The sequence below is a fragment of the Chlorocebus sabaeus genome, chromosome 3, assembly GCF_047675955.1.
Source record: "Chlorocebus sabaeus isolate Y175 chromosome 3, mChlSab1.0.hap1, whole genome shotgun sequence".
Classification (NCBI taxonomy): Eukaryota; Metazoa; Chordata; class Mammalia; order Primates; family Cercopithecidae; genus Chlorocebus; species Chlorocebus sabaeus.
Window position 1 is genome coordinate 19,583,767 of NC_132906.1, and position 16,765 is coordinate 19,600,531.

General features: G+C 38.9%; 1 protein-coding gene across 4 annotated transcripts in view; it reads left to right on the forward strand.

The window, feature by feature from the left end:
* Window positions 1-16,765, forward strand: part of LOC140710878 (uncharacterized) — a 152,070-nt gene that overhangs the window by 4,754 nt on the left and 130,551 nt on the right. Inside the window, exons 2-3 of one of the 4 annotated variants that reach the window (XM_073013707.1) lie at window positions 8,676-8,756; window positions 14,200-14,258. The exons of 1 other annotated variant lie outside the window; for it this stretch is intronic. The gene's annotated coding sequence lies outside the window, so the exon portion shown is untranslated. The remainder of the gene's footprint in view (window positions 1-8,675; window positions 8,757-14,199; window positions 14,259-16,765) is intronic. 2 more of the 4 variants (XM_073013716.1, XM_073013725.1) reach the window with 2 other exon arrangements.

The window sequence follows — 16,765 nt, forward strand, 5'->3', positions numbered from 1 at the left end:
TTTAAAACAAGCCTACTCCTCCCTATAAACTATAAGGTAAAAGCATCTTGCCAAGCACCCTAATCTTTGGATGTGGGGTGCTCTCCCTATTGTAATAGCCTGAATAAAATCAATGTATTTGCTTGTTTGGTTGATAATGCCTACCTTATATTATATGCAAAAATTAATTCAAGGTAAATATCAGTACTGTGATGGTATTATGTGTATATGTGTTTTCATCCATGGTCCTGGTTCATAACTTCCATAGCCCCTGTTACAGATTTTGTTATAATCTTGAGTGTGTTAGGCCTTAGGGGCAGGCCTCAGGAAACAGAACCTGTCTGACTTTCTCTTACTCTCCTTTCACCTGCCCCAAGGCGGGACTCTAATTTTCCCTCACCTTTCTGACTGTGGGTTATAAGGCCTTCATTCCGGAGAGAATCCAGCCTTGTACTCTGGGGGAAGAAATGCTGATGTCATGAGGCTTCCGTAAAAACCCAAGAGGACTGGGTCCAGAGAGCTTCCAGATAGCTGAACACATGGAAGTTCCTAGAAGGTGTCCTGCCTAGAGAGGGCCTGGAAGCTCCGCGCCCCTTCCCTTGTACCTTGCTCTGCGTGTGTCTTCATCTATATCCTTAGTAATATCTTTTATAATGAACCAGTAAATGTGTTTATCTGAGTTTTGTGAACTGCTCCAGCAAATTAACCAAACCCAAAGAGAGGGTCGTGGGAACCCCAGCTTGAAGCCAATCTGTTCCAGGCTGGGTACAGTGGCTCACGCCTGTAATCCCAGCACTTTGCGAGGCCGAGGTGGGCAGGTCGCTTGAGGCCAGGAGTTTGAGACCAGCCTGGCCAACATAGCAAAACCCTGTCTCTACTAAAAATACAAAAAATTAGCAGGACGTGGTAGTGCATGCCAGTAATCCCAGCTACTGAGTAATCCCATGCTGAGGCATGAGAATCGCTGGAACCTGGGAGGTGGGGGTTGTAGTGAGCCAAGATCATGCCACTGCACTCCAGCCTAGGTGAAAGAGCGAGAATCTGTCTCAAAAAAATAATTAAAAAGAAGTTCCAGAGGTCTGAACTTGCGATGGGAGTGGGGGTCGCAGGGACTGGCAGTGGGCAGTCTTGAGGACTGATCCTCAACCTGTGGGATGTGATACTATCTCCAGGTAGACAGTGTCAGACTTGAATTGGAGGACACCCAGCTGGTGTGTGCTGCTTGGCGTGTGGGGGAAAACCTCCACACGTTTGGTCCCGGAAGTTTTCTTCTGTGTTGATGATTGTTGTTGTGGTATGCGAGCAGATGAAAAACATGGCTTGAGGGTTTTCCCAAAAGAACTGCTGAACAGAAAAGCTAAAACTGTGAAGCTTCTAAAAGATAACACAGAAAACTACTTCTGTGACTTTAGGGTAAGCAAAGATTCTGTAGGAAACAAACCAACAAACCACTAATCATAAGAGAAAAAAATCTGATAAACTGAATTTCATCAGAACTAAAAGCTTCTATCAAAAGACACTGATACAAAAGGAAAGCATAAATGACAGACTGGGAAAAATTTTTACTCTATATATGCACATGACAAATGACTGGAATATATATATTGAAATAATTTACTTCAAAGAGTACAGTATATATTTTAAATATACTTTAAAATATGTATTCCAAATAGCCATTTGTCATGTGAAATGGGCAAAAGACTTGAAAAGACATTTCCTCAAAGAAGATATATGCACTGCTAAAAAACATGAAAAGGTCTCAACATTGTTAGTCATCAGGGGAAAGCTAATTCAAATCACAGTGAAACACCATTTCACATTCACTAGAATGGGGAAAATTTAAAAGACTAACAATACTGCTTGATTATGTGAATAATACTTGATTATGTGAAGCAACTGGAATTCTTGTACATTAATAGTCAGAGTATAATTGGCATGTTCACAATAGAAAATGGCCTGGCAGTTCTTTTAAAGTTAATTACTCAACAATTTCAACCTTAGGTATTTGCCCAAAGAATATAAAAATATATGTCCATAAAATGACTCATACAAGAATGTTCACAGTAGCTTTATTCATGATAGCCAGAAACTGGAAACTATTAAATACCCATAAACAGAAGAATGAATAAATAAATTGTGGTATGTTCATGCAGTACAATACTATTAAGAAAGAAAATGAAAGAACCTTTGACTCATACAGAAATGTAAATGAGCTTCAAACATTTTATGCTAAGGAAAAGAAGCCAGATATACAAGAGTACTTACTGTATGTATGTGAAATTTCAGAACAGGGAAAATAAGGTACGGTAAATAAAATTAGTAGTAGAGTCTGTCACTGTTGGGGCAGCAAGTAGGGGGATGGATTGCTGGATCAACTGGAAGGGAACATGAGAAAACTTTCAGAAGTGATGGGAATGTTCTTTTCTTAATTGGGCTGGCAGTTACGTAGTGTATGCAATTGCCAAACCCACTGAAATGTATTCTTCATATCTATGCACTTTATTTACTGTAGATTATACCTCAATAAAAGAATACAACATCAATTTGCAAACATTGTCCTTAGTGTAAATTTTGTTATTTTTCTTAATAGTTTATATATTGTCAGGGTGATTAGAAATTTAAAGCAAACATTGTTCTTCATATAGCAAATGACAACAATTCCCAGTGCACAGGGTGATTAAAAGGTTAAATGAAATAATAAATTGAGATTATTTAGAGTACTGCCTGGCATACAATACGGTTTTAGTAAATTATTTCCTTTATGATTACACATACAGTCAAAATTAACTATATATACTACCTGTTCTATTTTCTCTGAAATAACCAAGTGCAGCCAAGAAGCCTTATTGACTGATTTGCTGCCTAAGGTATTTGAGTACTTTGGTTTAGATCTTACCCACTACCTCTCAAATTTTTAAACTCTGAATTCCCTCTTCTTTTCTGCACTTAAAAATGAAACTCTGGTCCAGGAATAGAAATAACCATGTCATTCTGTCCTAGTATGTTTTAGAGCAAGGGCTGTGTATAATCTAGAGATGGTATACAAATTCCCATCTAAATTGGGATACTCTGTTTGATTATCTGAATGTGGAGTCCTTAATACCTCCCCAGACCTACAAACACTGTAAACTAAATCCTATACCACAGTTAGTGGTATTAAAATGGAAAACTATATATTTTTAAAGAGGGTTAGATGAATTCATTTGTGTCATTGTTTCTGTAGACATGGATATCCACAATATGGTGATAACAACCATACGTAATGTATAGTAAAGTTTTTCTCATTTCAGCGTTCTATTTTAGACAACATAGATGATTAAAAATATGATTTTATATGTTAAGAACATATCTGAAAAAATGAAAAATGCCAATTTACAAAACTCTAAATTGATGATAAAACTTTATTCATTAGTGGTATACTAATGATATACGTGAGACCATTGGTTTGGAGCAATCAAGATGTAAACTAGAGACATGAACACATGTGTATTAAGCCATTTTTGCATCACTATAAAGGAAGACCTGAGGCTGGGTAATTTATAAAGAAAAGAGTTTTAATTGGCTCACAGTTCTGCAGGCTGTATGAGAAGCACTGTGCCAGCATCTGCGTGACTCCTGGTGAGGGGCTCAGGAAGCTTATAATCATGGTGGAAGGTGAAAGGGAGCCAGCGTGTCACATGGCTAGAGTGGGAGTAAGAGAATGATGGGGAGGTCCTGACTCTTTTAAACAACCAGCACTCCTGTGAGCTAACTGAGCAAGAGCTCACTCATCACCAAGGAGATGGTGCTAGGCCATTCATGAGGGATCCACCCCCATGATCCAATCACCTCCCACCAGGCCCCACCTTCAGCATTGGGAATCACATTTCCACATGCGATTTGGAGAGGACAAACATCCAAACTATGTCACTAAGTATACTTAACGCCTCATGTAAGTATGAGCATCTGAAGCCTTCAAAATATGAAAGATGTCTTTATTAAAATAATCTGATTTTTAAATCAAGTCTTGAAACTGTGCAGTCCTCTTTCTCTATACCCAAAGCGAATATCCCCACCACAGAGTCTGCACATTACTTTACTTATTGGCTACCACAAGAGTTTTTATGGGTCTTCTATCCCTCAGCTGGAGTGCCTAGTGAGTGAGCCTGCCTGCTGAATGACATCTTTTCCATATTATGTAGTGGCAGCTCACCTGTTTAAAACCTGTCATAGAGTTTTGAAGAGAATTTATTTTCACAATCCCTTTTAATTATTTTTGACTGTTAGTACTTTATTGATCCTATAGTGCTCTCAATTTCAATTTAATTTTTTAAATCTAAATTATATTTTTTGAAATAAAGTTTTTTCTTCATTGTTATTCTAAAGATTTTGTGTATATGAGGTAATAAACTTGAGTTTTCCAGAAGTTTTATAGAAACCCTGAAGTATTTTCAGTTCATATGTCCATTTCTTAACATTTTTCCATTAACATTTAAAAGCCGTCAAATTTATCTTTGTACTTTGGGAGACTAATAGGTCTAGCTGAATGATGTAGTTTCACTGAATGTCACTGTATCAAAGAGTATAACATATGAAATCACTTAATTGGTTGAATAATAGATGTCTGAGATTCTTGCTACTTAAGTGTGGTCCCTGGACCAGCAGCATCTGGCATCGCCTAGGAGCTAGTTAAAAGAAATTGCCCCAGAAATACTGAGTCAAAATCTGCATTTTAGAGAGAGCTCTTCGTGATTCCTGCGTGTACTGAAGTTTGAGAAAAACACTCTCTCGCTATTTGAGCTTTTTGATCTACCTTTGTTTTTGAAAGGTAAAATTGTTTCAGTGACATATGTTTTTATACTTGACATACTATGAGAAATAGACTCTTCATGTTTTGCTGTTTTGCACAAAGTTTAATATTCACATTTGCTATTCACATAGCATTTAATATTCACAGTCCTAACTTTCACATAGTTAATAATACTTTGTCTTTAGACAAGGCATATTAAAGTCACTTATAAGTCTTATATCACTCAATTTTACTACAATTTTTCTGAAGTAGTAGATGAAAAAAATGTTAACCTTTTTTTTTTTTTTTTTTTTTTTTGAGATGAAGTCTCACTCTCGTCCCCCAGGTTGGAGTGCAATGGCACAATCTTGGCTCACTGCAGCCTCCAATTCCCGGATTCAAGTGATTCTCCTGCCTCAACCTCCTGAGTAGCTGGGATTACAGGTGCCTACCACCACGCCCAGCTAATTTTTGTATTTTTAGTAGAGATGGGGTTTCACCATGTTGGCCAGGCTGGTCTCGAACTCCTGACCTCAGGTGATCTGCCTGCCCCAGCCTCCCAAAGTGCTGGGATTACAGGCATGAGCCACCGCACCCGGCCAAAAAAAAAGTGTTTAAATTAATTTGTATATGGTTTTTTAAAAACGCTCGTAGAAGGATCAAGTGACCAGTCCTAACTCAATCATCAGTACTGTATTTCTCCTTCCAATGGGATGTGCTTATTTTCTGTTTGGAGAGTTGAACTATCCTTTACAGGAAACCTAATATAAACTGTTCAGGTCAAGAAATGTGATTTGATTCATCAAAAATATATATTCGCTAGTCCTATTACTTTTAGCTGCTCTTTATCAAAATTCTTAAGGATTGCCATGCCTCAGTCTTAGTATAGGCCCATTTCCTTTGCTTTGTTTCATGGATTTAAGGTTGTCATCTAGAAGTTCACCGATGGCTTCTTTTGTCTGCTGATTGAAAAGTCTCTGAACTAGCAGATCCTTGTGGCTTCTCACCACAAAAAAAAAATTCCTGGTAAAAGAACTATTATAAAAACAAATGTATATTTATTTCATTTGTTTAACTGTTACTACTTAATAGCCACAAAGGATTAATAACAATGTGGGTTTTTAATACAATGAACACAACTGATAATTTGGGAAGGATTCTCTGTTTGTAGAGCCTCTTTATACAAAATAAAAAGGTCAAAAAGAACAAATGAAATCATACCCTTTCTTAAATTGTTTAAATTAGCAGTCTGTTTTTTAAATCAGTTTTTTGTAGTTTGATTACCCAAACCTGGTGGAATTCCAACTTGACTATAACCCCAAAGCAGAAATGATAGTTCCTATAGTACATAGTAAAAGGGAGGGGCTCAAAAAACCTGACTAAACAGTAAACCTCCCAGCTATTAATGCCAGGTCCTTCCTATATCACTCACTGTTATGTATTTAATTACAGTGTGACCAATCTATGTTGTGAATACGTTGTATATATAATATATAATATTGTGCAATAGAATATTATATATTATACAATAATATGTATAATATAAATCATAAACATATATAATTATATGTATTATATAATATAAATAGAATAGAATGATATAAAAACATTGATATACAATGTATTAATCTATTGATATACTATACATTTATTATTACATATAATTACATATATAGTCAGTATATTGTTTATGCTGACACTTGACTTATTTTTTTTGAGAGGAGTTTCGCTCTTGTTGCCCAGGCTGGAGTGCAGTGACGCAATCTCGGCTTACTGCAACCTCTGCCTCCTGGGTTCAAGCGATTCTTCTGCCTCAGCCTCTCAAGTAGCTGGGATTTACAGGTGTGAGCCACCATGCCCAGCAAATTTTTGTATTTTTAGTAAAGATGGGGTTTCACCATGTTGGCCAGGCTGGTCTCGAACTCCTGACCTCAGGTGATCTGCCCACCTCAGCCTCCCCAAAGTGCTGGGATTGCAGGCATGAGCCACCACACCTGGCGAGCACTTGACTTTTAGCTGAAGTATCACCCCAGCTTTTTGTGTCTTCCAGGAGTAGCACACACAGAGTACAGATAACCGCCCTGGGATCATGACTTTAAATAAAAGACACTTTCATCCATTGCTTGGTGTCAGCAGAACACTAGAGGAGAACTGGATCATTTCTATGTGGTTGGAAAATTGCAGTCTGTCTGTAAGAACTTGTAAAACAAAACACTCTTCTCTGCCAAAGTTATTCCTGCCTGGTACCTTTTTCATAAGTGGATCTAGCTTCATTTTTGTTTGGCGAGGCAACGAAGACTTTGATGGACAGATGGTTGTAATCCAGTGCACAGGTCATGTGCAATGAATTGAGAAATGCTTTTTAAAAAACTAGTTTTATCTATCTACAGAGACCAGAGACCAACAGAGAATGAGTAGCAGCTGTTGAAGATATCTGGGCTAGTTAGTTCCAGTTTTCAGCTATTATTTTAAAATTGCAGGCCGGGTGCAGTGGCTCACACCTGTAATCCTTTGGGAGGCCAAGACCAGTGGATCACTTGAGTCCAGGGGTTTGAGACCAGCCTGGCCAACATGGTGAAACCCCATCTCTAGTGAAAATACAAAAATTAGCTGTATGTGGTGGCACACGTCTGTAGTGTCAGCTACTTGGGAGGCTGAGGCACAATAATTGCTTGAACCCGGGACGTGGAGGTTGCAGTGAGCTGAGATCACACCACTGCATTCCAGCGTGACTCTGTCTCAAAAAAATTGTTATGAAATAACATTAATGTACAAGTTTTTAATGTGAACCTAAGTTTTTATTTCTCTGGGATAAATGCCCAAGAGTACATTTGCTGGGTTATATGGTAATTACATGTTTATTTTTGTAAGAAAATTCCAAACATTTTTTCAGAGTGGCTACATCATTTTACATTCCACCAGCAATGTATAAGTAATGCAGTTTCTGCACGTCTTTGTCAAAATTTGATGTTGTCCCTTTTGAAATTTTAGCCATTCAGATAGATGTATGGTGATATCTATTTGCATTCCCCTGTTGGCTAATGATGTTGAAGATATTTTCATCTGTGTATCACCTCTGGTGAAATGTCTCTTCATATGTTTGGCCATTTCTAGTTGTGACAGATGCAGGAGACAGATAAGGGAGGTCCTGGGAGACCCTCCCACCTGCCCCACAAGTGTTTACACCAGATGCTTTTGTGCAGATGAGGGAACCTGCCCAGGGTTTTGTCTGGACATGCCCGCAATGGTCTGTGTACTCGCCTGTGCACCGGGAAGATGGGGTGGAGCCACAGGAAGTTTGTGCCCTGTGCAGTGGGGAGGAACCTGGCCTCTTCAGCTCATGTATGGTGGCCTGGTATCCAATCTGTGAGGTAGGAACCTGTTAGCAAGACTCCTTCTCACTTTGCTGAGTATTTTTTTTTCCTTTTTTCCTTTTTGCCCAATACATTCTGCTCCCCTCACCTTTCAATGTGTCCATGTGCCTAATCTTTTCTGGTCATATGACAAGAACACAGTTTTAGCTGAACTAAGGAACAAAAATTCTGCATCAATTGGATTGTTTGACTCATTGTTGTGTCTTGAGAGCTCTTTATATATTTTAGATATTAGTCCTTTGTCAGATATGTGATTTTAAAATATTTCCCCCATCTGTAACTTGCCTTTTAATTCTCTTCACATGAGCTTTCACAGAGCAAAGTTTTAAATTTTGATAAGGTCAAATTTATCAATTTTTGCATTTTTGACGTGTGTTTTCCATGTTAGGGCTAAGAATTATATCACTAGCCCTAGATGCTAAAGATTTTTACCTAGTTTTGCTAAAATTATTACAGTTTTACATTTTACATTTAAGTCTTTGATTATTTTCAAATCAATTCTTGTATAAGATGTGAAGGTTAGATTGAGGTCCATTTTTTTTTTCTCCTGATAGGTATCCAATTGCTCCAGCACCAATTGGTGAAAAGACCATCGTTCTTCTACTCAGTTGCGTTTGAAGCTTTGTCAAAAACCAGTTGAGTATATTGGTGTGGATGTGTTTCTATTCTGTGGATCTCTCTTCCATTCCATTGATCTATGTGTCTGTTCCTTTGCCGGTACCACACTGGGTTGACTACCACAGCAATGAAATAAGCCTTAAAATCAAACAGAGTAATTCTTCCCACTTTATTCTTCATTGTCAAGATCGTTTTAGCTATTTTAGTGCATGTGGCTTTCCATGCATATTTTAGAATAAAGGTTGTTTATGTCTGCAAAAATTCTTGCTCATATTTTGATAGGCATTGCATTAAAACTATAGATTAACTTAGGGAGAATTGAAATCTTTAATACATTGTCTTCCAATCTATGAGCACAGTGTGTCCTTCCATTTAATTTTGGTTTTCTTTAATTCCTTTCATTACCGTTTTGTACTTTTCAGCATAGTTAAAATGTTTTGTTAAGCTTATACTTAAATATTTTATTTTGTTTGGAGCTTTTGTAAATGGCTTTGAAGCCATCCTCACAGGATTACCAAGAATTCTTTTTTTTTTTTTTTCTGAGATGGAGTCTCGTACTGTTGCCCAGGCTGGAGTGCAGTGTTGCTATCTCGACTTGCTGTAACCTCCGCCTCCTGTGTTCAAGTGATTCTCCTGCTTCAGCCTCCTGAGTAGCTGGGATTACAGGCATGCGCCACCATGCCTGGCTAGTTTTTGTAATTTTAGTGGAGACAGGGTTTTACCATGTTGGCCAGGCTGGTCTCAAACTTCTGACCTCATGATCCGCCCATCTCGGCCTCCAGAAGTGCTGGGATTATAGGCGTGAGCCACTGCACCCCGGCCAGGATTACCAAGACAGTGACCATTTGCATCCCCATTGTTCCTACAGATAGGATTTCCGACCCCAGTTGAAGACCCCCACAGAGGAACCTAATCAGCATGAAAACACAGTTTCTTCATCTTTCTGTCCCATGACCTCACCCTACACTCTTCGATCTCCACACTTTGTCCCACCCCAAAACCCTTAAGAACCCTATTCCCATACTCCCCAGGGAGATGAATTTGAGATTTCCTCTCATCTTCTCATTTGGCAGCCCTAGGGTTAAACCACTTTCTCAGAAGCCACCTGGTGTCTTTGTGTATTGACTTGCTGTGTGCATCTTGCAATATACCTGTTATAATAACAGTTTTTTTTTTTTTATTTTGATTCTGCCTGTCCATTGTTAGTAGATAGAAATGCGATTGATTTTTGTTTGTGACCTTGCTAAATTCATTTATTACTTCTAGGAAAATTTTAAGGATTCCTAGAGATTTTCTATGTAGATAATTACATCATCTGGAAATAGTTTTATTTTCTGCACTTCAAACTTTATGCCTTATTTATTTTTCTTGATTTGTTACAGTAGTTACAACTTCCAGTACTATATTGAGGCAAGACCCCATCTCTACAAAAAAGAAAAATTAAAAAAACTAGCCAGGTGTGTTAGTGCATCCCTGTGGTCCCAGCTACTTGGGAGGCTGAGACAGAAGAATTGCTTGAGTCCAGGAGGTCATGAGGCAGGAAATTAAAGAAAGAAAGAAAAAATTAAAAAAGAGAAAAACAAGCTTTCTATAGTAGGCTGACTCATCCTAAAGGCAGTAACAGGCGAAACCTGGACCCAGGTGAAGTCTCAATAACATTATCTAAGAAGCCAGAGCTCAAAAGAATGTGATCTGGAGACTCAGCACTCTCTCAACATAGGCATAAGAAAAATACATTTTCCTGTCTCATTTAGTATAAGGAAACTTCCCCCTTGAATCCTACCCCCCTCCATGTGATTGTACCTTGCTCCGCAAGTTTTATAATGTTATAGATTCCCGTTTTTTGTAACTAATAACTTCAGGTATGCTGTTTTTATCTGAGCAGTGCAGTGAAGGTTATAAGACACGCCTGAGCAGGCCTGGGCTGCAGCCATCTAGGTGCCATAGTGAACGTTATGAGATAAGCCCGTGCAAGGCACTAGAGCAAGCCTAGATAACAGCCGTCTGGGCCACATAGCAAGAGTCACATGTAATCCTTACACACCTGTCACAATTTGATTAACTGCCTTTGTTCTGCCTCTGTATCCTTGCTTTTGTGCCACTGTGCTTCATGCCTCTGTAAGCTTGTTTCAAGCTAGCCCACCCCCTTTTAGAAGTGTGTGTAAAAGTCAAGTGCTGTCTTTGTTCTGGGTCCAATTTTTGGATGTTAATGTGCTGTGTCTGAGTGCACTCAAAAAAGTCCTCTTCTTCCACCTTTCTTTTTTTTTTTTTTTTTTTTTGAGGCGGAGTTTCACTCTGTCGCCCAGGCTGGAGTGCAGTGGCCGGATCTCAGCTCACTGCAAGCTCCGCCTCCCGGGTTCATGCCATTCTCCTGCCTCAGCCTCCCGAGTAGCTGGGACTACAGGCACCCGCCACCTCGCCCGGCTAGATTTTTGTATTTTTTAGTAGAGACGGGGTTTCACCGGGTTAGCCAGGATGGTCTCGATCTCCTGACCTCGTGATCCGCCCGTCTCGGCCTCCCAAAGTGCTGGGATTACAGGCTTGAGCCACCGCGCCCAGCCTTCTTCCACCTTTCTGTCTCTCCAGTCTCCTGATTCCAGCAACAGTCGAGGCTACAGTGTTTGGTGTTTTTACCACTGCACTCCAGCCTGGGCAATAGAGTGAGACCCCATCTCAAAAAGAAAAAAGATGAAAGATAGTAAAGAGAACATCCCTTCCTTGTTCGGGATCATAGAGGAAAAGCATTCGGTCTTTTGTCATTGAGTCTAATGTTAGCTGTAGGATATTGTTGTAGATGCTCTTTATCAAATTCATCTAGTTGAGATAATTCCCTTCTAATCCTAGTTTGCTAAACATTTTCTTCTTTTTCTTTTACATTAAAGAAATTGAGTGTGGAGGGAAAAGCAACTTCATCTTGGGTGCTTAATCTGCCTTGTTGACTTCTGATTAAACCCCTTCCCTGGAATGCCTCTGAGATTTCTATTTTATCTGTTACTCCTTGTGTAACAGCATGTATTTACCATAAATCCTGCCATTAGGTCAAAAGAATCTTGATATCATTGTACTTACCATAAGTCCTGCCCTTAAGCAATTGTGCCTACATATCCCTTTTGAATCACATATACCCTTTGCCTGTGATATATAACCTAACGGTATGGGGGGTAATGGTACAGGGGCCCACCATCTTGTCTTGCTGCTGCCTGAGGTTACCAGACATGACTTCTTTTCCTAAGTTCCTATTAAATGTTTGTTTCTGAGAAAATGGATGTGTTAAACCTTTTTCTTCAGCCTCTCAATGTCCTTAGACTATTGGGGGCAGTTTTATATAGACCTGCCCACCATGGAACATGTGGTGAGCCAGGCCAGAAGCTGAGAGATCAATAAATAGGAAAAAGGTATGAAGCATCCATGAGGGAAATCCCACGATGGCCAGCCACTCCACGTGGAGTGGTGTGGATCACCTTTTAGACATTTGTGGACCACTGCATGAGAATGAGGATGCCCTGAAAACACTGATGGGTTTAGAGCAATTGTTAACTGATAACCATCTATCATACTACTGTAAGGAAGGGTGGTGAGTAGCCACTGCGGTAAAATGTCTGCTTCTATAGGCTGCCTGTTTGGTGATGGAGCCCACCTAGCAGTGTTGCCGTCTTTTTGTCTGAGGTATTACCCGGCGTTCTTTGTCTCATGACCAATAAAATTAAGGAGCATGGACACCAAGGGTGAAGTTGGAGTGAAAGTTTAAAAAACCAAAGAAGAAAGCTCTCCACAATGGAGAATGGGGCCTGACAGGGTTGCCAGCTATGAGACTGAGTCCCAGGTTTTTATGGACTGGAAAGGGGAGGAATGTACGGACTGGTCTGTAGACTCTCTTGGAGAACCAATTGGAGGTAGAGGTGAAGGCGTGGCCCAGGACCAATCGGGCTAAAGTGATGATTCACCCTATGTAAATGAAGACTTAGGCTGTGACCAATCACAGAAAGGTAGGCATATGTAAAATAGATGAAAAGTCGGAGCCAAAAAAGGAATGGAATTTGTTCATCTTGATTCACAGAGTAGACATTTCCGTTCAAGGATGTGGGGCCTGTAGTGATTTTCAGGCTGTTCTTTGAAGGAGTTTTACCAAGGAGCCACCTTGTCTGCCTGACCAGTTTCTTCTTTCCTCCTCTCTCAGCAGCAGAAGCAAAATAAAACAGCTTGAGGAGGAATTACCATTAGGAAAGATATTTTTTAAAAGACCTCTATAGTGAAAAGTCAAGGACTCTATAGTCAAATTGGTTAAACCTGATATTTGGGCTATGTATGTATGCATATGTATTGTTTTAAGGCTTCTGCCCTCGCTCTGTAAAACAACTCAGTTGACTGATTTCTTAGTGTTTGTCCATTTACTTCTCTCTGTCCCTCCTTTTTGCCATCCTTGATGCCACATGAGTAGATCCCAAAAGGATTCCTAACAATCTGGGATCACTTAAGGAAAACAGAAAAGGTATCAAAGACTTCTTTTTGGGGTTGAACCTGTTTTTTCTTATAGAACCCCAAGAATTGTAAGCAGACAGATTCCTCTCAGCTATAAAATCCTGTTCTCTTTTGTATTGCATTACTTGATCTCTTTGGGTTTTGAGGATAGAAGAAATTACTTTGTAAGTTTGAGGATTTGATCTTGCCACGTGTAATGACTGGTGAGTCACAGGTGAGAGTTATAGCATTAGAGGTAGCTGAGAGACAGTTCCTTATAGTAACTGGTTATTACTACAGGGGCCTACTCATTTCTTTGCGTATTTGAGGAAAGCAAGGTTTAGGCCCTAAAAACTGCTTGCTTTCTTTGTCCTATTCATTAAAAGGGCTCCAACTTCAAGTTAGTAATCTAATTAAGAAACAAGCTAAGTTGAAAAGACACTTTCCCTCAAAATCTTGTCTTCATATATTGGTGTTTAAGTCTAAGTTCTGGGTCTTTGATACATACATTTTTTACCTTGTTTCACCTGAGTCATGTCTTTAAGAATGATTGATAGTCTAAAAGTGGGAGAGAAACTGTTTGAAAATTGGTGAGTGAAAAATCTTATAAATTTATAAGATCTGCTTCTGTGTGTCTTTATGTCTATATGTATATGTCACTTGTGTGAGCAATTACACTATCAAAATATATGAAAGAGCTTTAATCAGCTGGCTTATAGAAAAGTAAGTGCTTAAATAAAATACTTTGTCAGAAAAATAAAAGCTAGCTCATGTTGAGACTCAGAAACAAATACCCAAAATATGGTGCATTGCCATGCTGAACTGAAGAAGCCTTGATCAAGGCCTCTCTGACCTCCCCACCACCCACTGTCTCTCTGAAAGGAGCTGAAGTTCGTTTATCTACCTAAAGTCCAGACCCAGCAGAGGAAAAAAATGTTTTTTCTTTACATGGACATAAAGCATGATGGTAAAAAAATTTTTTTTTTCTTCTCTCCCTGTAAGACCAAGAATGTAACCACACCCGAACAGATCTTTTCACTGTCAAAGAGAACTATTTACAAGTAAGTCATTCTCCCTAGTAATCCTCTCAACGGCATTTCTTTTCTCTCCCCTTCCATAACTTGTTTTTGCCAGGATGGTATATAAGCTTGTAAAACTCACTGGGGAGTTGGGCCTTCATTCTGAAGGGTCCTATGTATACATGTTAAATAAATTTATATGCCTTTTCTCCCATTCATCTACCTCATGTCAGTGATTTTTCAGTGAACCTGCAAGGGGCCAAATGATGTTAGCCACTAGACTCAAATGATTTTTAGTTCACATGACTTTAGTAATCATTGATAAATAAAACTAGTTTTGTTACCATTTGACCAGGTTCTTGCCCACTGCCCAGATAGAGCCAAACACTGAGACAACAAGTGTGGTAGTAGAGAAAGACTTTAATTATCACAAGGGAACTGAGGAAGGAGAATGGGAGATTTCTCAAAGCTGCCTCCCTGAGAATTCAGAGGCTAGGGTTTTAAGGATAATTTGGTGGGAAGGGGCTTAAGGGATGGGTGTTGATAATTGGTCTGGCACGAAACCACAGGGGTGTTGGAGGTGCCTTCATGTGCTCAATCAGTTATTGGGTCATGGTGAAGTCACAATACAAGTCAAGTCAGTTCCTTAGTTATCCTCATGGGCCACAGGTACAGTTGGCATCAGTTGGTCTAGACTGTTAGAGGCAAAGTCTGAAAAATATCTCAAAGACCAGTCTTGGGTTTCACAGTAATGTTAGTGACTGCTGGTTACTATGGAAAGCAAGCTGGGAAACAATGGCAGGTTATTATTTAACCATGGCTGTAGCTTAGTAGAAAAGTTTGCATGAGGTGAAATCCCTGCTGGTCAAAGCTGCTCAGCCTTCTCCCTTGGTCAGTTCAACTTCTGGAAGCCGTAGGGAGGATCTGCATAATCTGAAGATCATATTCTTTGAAGAAAAAACTTCATCAATCTTGTGGGCAGCCTGCCTGGGGGCTAAGACAAGGAGGTAATACATTATTAGTGTCTACTGAAATGACTGTGTGCAAGCAATCATGCCTGGAGGAGGAAAAGATCTGAGAGAAAGATAAATATCTTAACAAAATTCAGCCCCCTACCATAATTTTAATCTTGTGGCCTTTTAAAATTTCATAATAGTGGTTTCAATTTCAAAATTCTCTTCAATAATTTAAAATCTTAAAGTCATGTTATGTTAAATTAAGTAATCGTAGGTTTTTTACTGAAATTAGGGTTACTAAGAGTTAGAATAGTTGTTAGTATGTGTAATTAAGAACTACTGTTAGCTGGGTATGGTGGCTCATGCCTGTAGTTCCAGCTACTCAAGAGGCTGAGGTGGAAGGATTGCTTAAGTCTGGGAGATTGAGGTTGCAGTGAGCCATGATTGCATCACTGCACTCCAGTCTGGGTGACAGAGGGAGACCCTGTCTTAAAAATTTAAATAAAAATAAAAAAAAACCTACTAGATACAAGAAAAATAACTCTATATACAGAGTGTATAAAGAAATATGTGGTTTTGGTCAGGAAGTGTATTTTAAAAAGACATGATGATACAGTTTTGGTAAAGGAGAACTAATTTTGTGTAATTTAGAGGTTAAATGTTTCAAAATGAAGGAAATAAATTATGTAGATAAAAGTTAATGCATAAAAAGGAAAAGGATAAACAGGCGAGAAATGAGGAACCTTTGATTCCCAGGTGCCCACGTGATCACCCACAGCATAGAGCTGCTGCGCTGCATTCAGTTACTAAATGTAAAAGTTACCAGTGGAATTTAGAGACGAATTCAACTCCTAGAGAGTTGGGCCAATGGAACTGCAAACTAAGGAAATGCAAACTAATAAGCAAAATGTGAAATATTAAGTCCCTTGGTTATTATAAACCAAAGAGTGTCTGAGAAAGACCTCAATCAATTTAGAACTTTATTTTGCAAATGTTGAGGACACACAAGGGAAAAAAAAGACACAAATCACAGTAGGATCTGTGGCCTGTGCTTTTTCCAAAAAGAGTCTTGAACACTTCAATATTTAAAGGAAAAATAGCAAGCAGCAGAGGAAGGAAGGGAAAAGCGGGGAAGGGTGAACAAGGAGGTGACTAGTTTATGTCCTGTTACAAAAAAACCAGATTCTCATTTAATTTATGCAAATAACTGCATTGCCACAAATTAAGAATATTCACAGATAGCTTCCAAATTTTTTTAGAAATCAGGGAGAGAGAAAGAAATATGCTTCAAATTTTGCTTATAAGAATATACTTTACTCAATTGTTAAAAGCTGTAAATAGCTCAAAAGAAAAAAGTTTTCTTGATTCTGATTTAAAAAAAAAGAATCAGCAATGTTTCAAACAAAAAAAATCACTGAAAAATTATTTCAGCCTTCCATTAGTTCAGTCCATGCAGTTAACCCCTGTCCTGCTTGATATTGAGCCAGCAATCCTCATGAATACATTAGTTCTTTAATGAGAATCCTGGAAGTTTTTTTGTTCTTTAGTACAATGACATAGTCACCAAGGTTATCTGAAACCTCCATTTAAGAG